Source organism: Heterocephalus glaber, unplaced genomic scaffold, assembly GCF_053883595.1.
Source record: "Heterocephalus glaber isolate CG9 unplaced genomic scaffold, H.glaber_assembly_v1.0 deba00001594, whole genome shotgun sequence".
Taxonomy (NCBI): Eukaryota; Metazoa; Chordata; class Mammalia; order Rodentia; family Bathyergidae; genus Heterocephalus; species Heterocephalus glaber.
In genome coordinates this window covers 15,391,313-15,399,822 of record NW_028258369.1, presented here as the reverse complement: position 1 = coordinate 15,399,822, position 8,510 = coordinate 15,391,313, and the positions used below count along the sequence as shown (strand labels likewise).

At 37.7% G+C, this 8,510-nt stretch overlaps 1 pseudogene; it reads left to right on the top strand.

Annotated features, from left to right (window-relative positions):
• Positions 1-7,832: 7,832 nt before the first annotated feature.
• On the top strand, positions 7,833-8,180 carry LOC101720332 (large ribosomal subunit protein eL43 pseudogene; annotated as a pseudogene).
• The last annotated feature ends 330 nt before the right edge of the window (positions 8,181-8,510 follow it).

Genomic DNA, 8,510 nt, shown 5'->3' with positions numbered 1-8,510 from the left:
TTTTTCTGATAAAGTTGGCTAATGGTTTCTCAATTTTGTTTATTCTTTCAAAGAACCAACTCTTGGCTTCATTGATTTTTTTTGTATCATTCTCTTAGTCTCCATTGCATTGATTTCTCCTCTGATCTTTATAATTTCCTCCCTTGTATGAGCTTTGGGTTTGTCCTGCTCTTCTTTTTCTAGAAGCTTGAGGTTCAGCATCAGTTTGTTTAATTGGGCTTGCTGTGTTTTCCTAATATGTGTATTCACTGCTATGAATTTCCCTCATAAGACTGCTTTCATTGTGTCCTGTAGATTGTGATATGTTGTATTGTCATTGTCATTTAATTGTAGGAACTGTCTGATTTCTTCTTTAATTTCCTCTGTGACCCATTTGTTATTTAGAAGTGTGTTGTTCAATTTCCACATGTTTATGTAATTTTTGCAGTTTCTTTTGCTATTGATCACCAATTTCATCGCACTATGGTCTAATAACATAGAAGGGACAACTTCAATTCCTTTGCATTTACTTAAACAGGTTCTATGAGTGAGTATGTGGTTTATTTTGGAGAACGACCCGTGTGCAGCTGAAAAGAATGTGTATTCCAATTTTCTGGGGTGGATCACTCTGTAAACATCTGTTAAGTTCATTGCTTCAAGAGTTCAATTGAGTTCTAGTATTTCACTACTTATCTTTTGTCTAGTTGATCTATCTATTTGTGACAGTGGAGTATTGAGGTGCCCTCCTACAATTGTATTAGTGCATATAAGACTTTTCATGTCCATTAGTATTTGTTCTATATAATTGGGTGCACTAGTGTTTGGTGTATAGAAACATCTCTTCCTGTTGGGTTGTTCCCTTTACAAGGATGTAGTGTCCTTCTTTGTCTCTCTTAATCAGTGTTGGTTTGAAATCCACTTTATCTGCAAAGAGGATAGCTACTCCTGCTTTTTTTCGGATTCCCATCACATGGGGTATTGTTTTCCACCCTTTAACTTTCAGTCTGTGAGTTTCATTTTGAACTAAGTGTGTTTCTTGTATTCAGCATATTGTAAGATTTTGCTTCTTGACCCATTCTGCCAGCCTATTTCTTTTGATTGGTGAATTGAGACCATTAACATTGATGGTTATAACTGATACATATTGAGTTAACATTGTCATGACTTTTTCTTTTTGTTGGATTCTCCCTTTTACATTTAATTTCTTGTCACACCCAATGGGTTAATTCTGCTGTCCTTCCTGGGGTTATGATCCTCATTGTCTGTTCCTAGGATTTTGTCTAAAATTTTTTGGAGTTCTGGTTTGGTATTCATGAAGTCCCTAAAGTGCTCTTTGTCATGAAAGTATCATATTTCTCCATCAATTTTGAAAGATACTTTTGCAGGGTACATCAATCTGGGTTGGAGGCTGTTTTCCTTTAGGGCTTGGAATCTGTCACTCCATGCTCTTCTTGCCTTGAGGGTTTGTGTTGAGAAGTCTGCCTTGATTCTGATGGGTTTTCCTTTGCATGTGATTTATTTCTTTTCTCTAACTGCTTGTAGAACTTTCTTCTTCTGTTGGGTTGCTGGAATCTTAACAATTATATGCCTATGTGTAGATTTTTCTTTGATCAAGGCTATTTGGAGTCCTATATGTCTCACGTATCTGTATGTCAAGTTCTTTTCCCCTGCTTGGGAATTTTTCTGCCATTACTTCTTTGAACACTTTTTTCATGTCATCTGCACTCTCTCCTGTTTCTTCATTGACTCCAATCAGTCTTATGTTATTCTTCTTTGCATCGTCTAGCAGCTGCTGTATTGATTTCTTGTGCTCCCTTACAATTTTGAAGCAATTTTTCTTTTCCTGGTCACTAATTTCAATCTTATCTTCCATATCTGAAATTTTGTCCTCACATTGGCTCATTCTTCTGTGTAGACTTTCAATTGAGTTTTTATCTCTGAAAATCAGTTTGCATATTTTTTATGGATTCCATTTGTTTTCTATGATGGAATTCCATCATGTTCCTCAGGTCCTCTCTAGATTTATTAATCATGTGTTGCACTATGAGCACAATCTCTGCTGTTATCTGAGAAAATATTTCTGATTTCATTTTTTCCAGATCTTCTTTTATTGCCATTTCAGGGAGTCCAGGTGGTTAATTATCAGAGTGTTCCATGTCTTTTCCCTTTGGGGCTGAGGCACGTGATCTGGAAGTTTGGTTTTGAGACTTGTTTACGTGTCTTCTCATTTTGATGGGGTGGGGGGTGCTGTTGGGGCCCACGCAGCTCACTTCCCCTGAGCTGGGAGTGGTGGAATTGTGGCCCAGAAGCTGCTACCTCTGGGTTGGGTATGGTGGAATGGCAGCCCAGAAGCCTCTTCCTCTGGGCTGGGAACTGTGGAACTGAATCCTGGAAGCCCCTACTTCTGGGCTAGGAGTGGTGGAATGGCAGCCCTGAAGCCCCTTCCTCTGGGCTGGGACCAGTGGAAGAGTGGCCCAGAAGTGATCCGACTGTTTCTGCAGTGGAGTTTTGAGGTCCCCCACTACAATTGTATTAGTGCTTGTTTGGTTTTTCATGTCCAATAATATTTGTTTTGTATAGTTGGGGGCATTAGTATTTGGTGCATAAATAATTATGATTGTCATCTTTTCCTCTTAGATTTTTCCCTTCACAAGGATGTAGTGACCTTCTTTGTTTCTCTTAATTAATTTTGGTTTGAAATTTACTTTGTGTGCAAATAAGATAGCTACCCCTACTTTTTTCTGGATTCCTGTCATGTGGAAAACTGTTTGCCATGCTTTTACTTTCAGTCTCAAGCTATGAGTTTCTTTCTGAACTAGTTGCATTTCTTGTATACAGCATATCATTGCATTTTGCTTCTCTTTTTTTTTTTTTGGTATTGGGGATCGAACTAGGGACCTAGCGCTTGTGAGGCAGATGTCGGAACCACTGAGCTAAATCCCCTGCCTGCATGTTGCTTCTTAATCCATCCAGCCAGTCTGTTTCTTTTGATTGGTGAGTTGAGGCCATTAACATTGATGGTTATAACTGATATACATTGTCATGTTATTTTCCTGTTGTTGGCTCTTTTTTATTTTTCCCCCTCTCCTTTTAATTTCTTGCCTTTCCTGATGGATTGCTCTGTTGGGCCTCATGGATTTGTGAACATCATTATGTTTTCCTAGGATATTTTTTAGAATTGTTTGGAGTGCTGGTTTGATATTCTTGAAGTTTCTCAGGTGTTCTTTGTCATGGAGTATCTTATTTACCCATCAATTTTGAAAGATAATTTTCCAGGTACATGAGTCTAGGTTGGAGGTTGTTTTCTTTTAGGGCTTGAAATACCTCACTCCAGGTTCTCTTTGTCTTGAGATTTTGTGCTGAAAAGTCTGCTGTGATTCTGATGGGCTTTCCTTTGCATGTGATTTGTTTCTTTTCTCTAACTGCTTGTAGTATTTTGTTCTTCTATTGGGTTTCTGGAATCTTGATTATTATATGTCTGGGTATAGATTATTTTTTGATCAGGGCTAGTTGGAGTCCTATATTCCTCACTTACTGTTTGTCAGATTCTTTTGCTCTGTTTGGGAAGTTTTCTGTTATTAATTCTGTGAACAGTTTTTTTCATATCATTTGTTCTTTCTCCTGCTTTTTTGTGGACTCCTGTTAGCCTTATATTATGGTTCTCTGTGTCATCTAGGAGCTGTTGGATTGATTTCTCATGGTCCTTTATTATTTTTAAGAGATATCTCTTTTCATGGTCACTGACTGCCATCCTGTCTTCTATATCCTATCTTCAGATTGGCTCAGTCTGCTGTGTATACTTTCTATAGAGTTTTTCATGTCCTGGATATCTGTTCATATCTGTTTCATGGATTCCATTTCTTTCTTATGTTGGACATTCATGGTTTCCATTTCTTTTCTATGCTAGGCATTCATGGCTTCCATCATGGTCCTGAAATCATCTATTTATCTGTTTCTGTTCTAGAGTCTCTAATCATGTCTTTCATTCAGCTCGCCATCTCTGTAGTTATCTGGGAGATTATTTCTGTTTTGAATTTTTCTAGAGCCTCATTCCCCTGTTTTGTTACTTCCTATACTATCAGTTCAGGGTGTCCTGGTGGTTGATTATCGGACTTTTCCACCTCGTTTTCCCTACAGTTTCATTAGTGAGCTGGAAGGCTGGGATTGTGCCTTGTTTAGATATTATCTCATTTCTATTTTTGTTGTTGATACTGTCCTTGGTTAAATTCCTAGATTGATACTTCGATAATGCTTATTGTATCTTTGTTGCTTGTATTTGGATCTATTACAGAATGATTGCTTCTCAGAGGTGTCTTCCAGATATAGCTGGTCTTTAGGTTTTGAGCCTCTAATGACTCTGGGGCAAACTCATTTTCATTATGATAAACTAAAGGGAAAGGGGGAAAAAAAAATAAATAAAAGAGCCAACAACAGTAAAATATCATGACAAGGATGAGTCAATATCTATCAATTATAACCATCAATGTTAAAGGCTTCAATTTACCAATCAAAAGAAATAGACTGAGAGAATGGATTAAGAAGGAAAATCTAGCAATATGCTATATATAAGAAACACACCTAACTCAAAAAGAAATTCATAGACTGAAAGTAAAAGGATGGAAAACAGTTCTCCATCCTAGAGGAACCCAGAAAAAAGCAGGGGTAGCAATCTTGTTTGCAGACAAAGTAGATTTCAAACCAAAACTAATTAAGAGAAACAAAGGTGGTCACTACATCCTTGTAAAGGAAACAAGCCAAGAGTAAGAGATGAGAATCATAAATATATATGCACCAAATATGAATGCCCCCAACTATACAAAACAAATATTAATGGACAGGAAAAACCAAATGAGCACTAATACAATTGTAGTGGGGGACCTCAATACCCCACTATCACAAATAGACAGATCATCTAGACAAAAAATTAACAATGAAATTCTAGAACTGAACCAAGCTTTTGAGCAAGTAGATTATTGAGTCTACTTAGTTATTTATTAAGACATCTACACAGTGTTCCACCCCACAAAATCAGAATACACATTCTTTTTGGCTGGACATGGGTCATTCTCCAAAATAGACCACATGCTAGCTCATAGGACATGTCTAAGTAATTGTAAAAGAATTGAAGTTACCCCTGTATATTATCAGACCATAGTGCAATAAAATTGGTGATCAATAAATAAGAAACCACAAAACCCCCACAAACACATGGAAATTGAATAACACCCTCTGAACAACCAATGGGTCACAGAAGAAATTAGACAGTTTCTACAAGTACATGATAATGCCAATATAACATGCAGGAATCTATGGGACACAATGAAAGCAGATCTACATGGGGAATTCATAGCAGTGAATGCCCATATTAGAAAAACGGAGAGAACTCAGATAAATAACCTAATGCAGAACCTCAAGCTCCTAAAAAAAGAAGAGCATAACAAACCCAAAGCTCATACAAGACAGGAAATTATAAAGATCAGAGGAGAAATCAATGCAATGGAGACTAAGAAAACGATACAAAAAATCAGTAAATCAAAGAGTTGGTTTTATGAAAGAATAAATAAAATCGATAAACCTTTAGCCAACCTTATCAAAAAAAAGGAAAGAAAGGGCTCAAGTCCATGCAATTAAGATAGAAAAAGGCGAAGTCACAGTGGACCCAGCAGAAATCCAGAGGATCATCAATACCTACTTCGAGAACTTGTACTCTATTAAAATGGAAAACACAGAAGAAATGGACAGATGACTAGATATACATATAAATTGCCAAAGTTAAATGAAGAAGATACAGAAATTCGACACACACCAATTACAATGAGTGAAATTGAAAATGTAATAAAAAATTTACCATCAAAGAAAAGCCCAGGTCCTGTGGCTTCATTGCTAAATTCTCCAAGACATTTAAAGAAGAACTATTGCCATTGCTCTTTAAACTCATCAAGGAAATTGAAAGGGAAGGAATGCTTCCAAATTCATTCCTGGAAGCAAGTGTCACTTTGATTCCAAACCAGGGAAAGACCCAACCCAAAAAGAGAACTACAGGCCAATCTCCCTAAGGAAAATAGATGCAAAAATCCTCAACAAGATACTGGCAAACAGAATACAGAGGGTCATCAAGAAGATCATACACCCTGACCATGTCGGATTTATCCCAGGGATGCAAGGATGGTTCAACACTTGTAAATCAATAAATGTAATACACTATATTAACAGAGTCAAGGACAAAAACCATATGATCATCTCAATAGATGCAGAAAAAGCATTTGACAAAATGCAACACTCATTCATGATAAAAATCCTACACAAAATTGTAATAGAAGGTTTTTATCTCCACCAGATTAAGGGTATCTATGAAAAACCAATAGCCAACATCATACTAAATGGTCAAAAACTGAAAACTTTCACACTAAATTCAGGAACAAGACAAGGATGCCCACTATCACCACTCCTGTTCAATATAGTTCTGGGAACATGAGCCACATCAATTAGAAAAGAGAAAGAAATAAAGGAATAAAGATAGGAAAGGAAGAAGTTAAACTCTCATTATTTGCTGATCATATGATACTTTACATACAAGACCAAAAAAACTGGGCCAAAAGAGTTCTAGACTCAATTGCCAAATTCAGTAGAGTAGCGCCTTACAAGGTCAACACTCAAAAAACAATAGCCCTCTTATACACAAATAGCAGACTCACTGAGAGAGAAATTAAGGAAACAATTCCTTTTACAAATAGCATCCCCAAAAATGAAATATCTATGAATCAATCTAACAAAGGAAGCAAAGGACCTCTACACTGAAAACTACAGCACTCTGAAAAAGGAGATCGAGGAGGATATAAGAAAATGGAAAGACATCCCTTGTTCCTGGGTAGGAAGAACCAATACAGTGAAAATGGCCATACTTCCAAAACTATTATATAGATGTAATGCAATGCTGATTGAAATTATAACAATATGCTTCACAGAACTAGAGAAAACAATCCAAAACTTCATTTGGAACCAGAAGAGACCTAGAATCCTAAAGCAATTCCAGACAACAGAGTCATGGCTGAGGGCACCACAATCCCCAACTTGAAACTATACTACAAAGCTACTGTGATAAAACAGCATAGTACTGGTAAAGAAACAGACCTGAGGATCAGTGGAATAGAGTAGAAGATGCAGAAACAACTCCAGACATACTCAGCCACCTCATCTTTGACAAAGGAGCCAACTACCCTCATTGGAGGAAAGATAGCCTATTTAATGAATGATGTTGGAAAAACTGGATTTCAACCTACCAAAGATTAAATCTAGAACCATATCTATCACCATGAACTAAACTAAGATAAAAGTGGATTAAAGATTTAAATATTAAGACAGAAACACTAAACTTGCTGGAAGATAAGTTAGGTAAAATTCTCGAAGCAATTGGCATAGGAAACGACTTTATGAACAAATCCTCAGTAGCACGGGAACTAGCACAAAGATTCAAGAACTGGGATCTCATCTTTTTAAAAAGCTTCTGCACTGCAAGAGAAACCACCAGCAGAGCTAAGAGACAACCTACAATGTGGGAAAAAATGTTTAGCAGCTGTACCACTGACAAAGAACTACTATCTAGAATACATAAAGAACTGAAAAAAATCAGATCCCCCAAATTTAAAGACCCAATTCAAAAATGGGCATCTGAAATGAACAGACATTTCTCAGACAAAGAAGTAAAAGCAGCAAATAAGCATATGAAAAAATGTTCAACATCACTGGTCATTCGAGAGATGCAGATGAAAACAACACTGTGATTCCATCTCACCCCAGAAAGAATGGCTGCTATCAAGAAATCATCCAATAGCTCTCTGGGCTTGGTCCTACGTCGCACCAACATGGCCAAATGCACCAAGAAGGTCAGCATTGTCAGTAAATATGGGACCCACTGTGGTGCCTCCCTCTGGAAAATGGTGAAGAAAATTGAAATCAGCCAGCATGCCAAGTACACTTGCTCCTCCTATGGCAAGACCAAGATGAAGAGAAGGGCTGTAGGGATCTGGCACCGTGGTTCCTGCTTGAAAACAGTGGCTGGTGGTGCCTGGACCTACAATACCACTTCTGCGGTCACCCTCAAGTTGGCCATCAGAAGACTGAAGGAATTGAAAGACCAGTAGAAGCTCTACTATTTGAGACATCCCTAGCCTATAATAAATGGCTTAATTTATGTAATAAAATTGCCTTTGATGTGGGGAAAAAAAAAAAGAAATCATCTAATAACAAATGCTGGCGGGGGTGTGGGGAGAAAGGAACCCTTCTCCATTGTTGGTGGGAGTGCAGACTGGTGCAGCCACTGTGGAAATCAGTATGGAGATACCTCAAAGAACTAGGGCTAGAGGTCCCATTTGACCCAGCGATTCCCCTGATGGGTATCTTCCTAAAAGAATTTAAAAAATCATGCCACAGCGATATATGTGCACCCATGTTTATAGCAGCACACTTTGTAATAGCTAAAGCTTGGAAACAGCCCAGGTGCCCACCAACTGGTAACCGGATAAAGGAGCTGT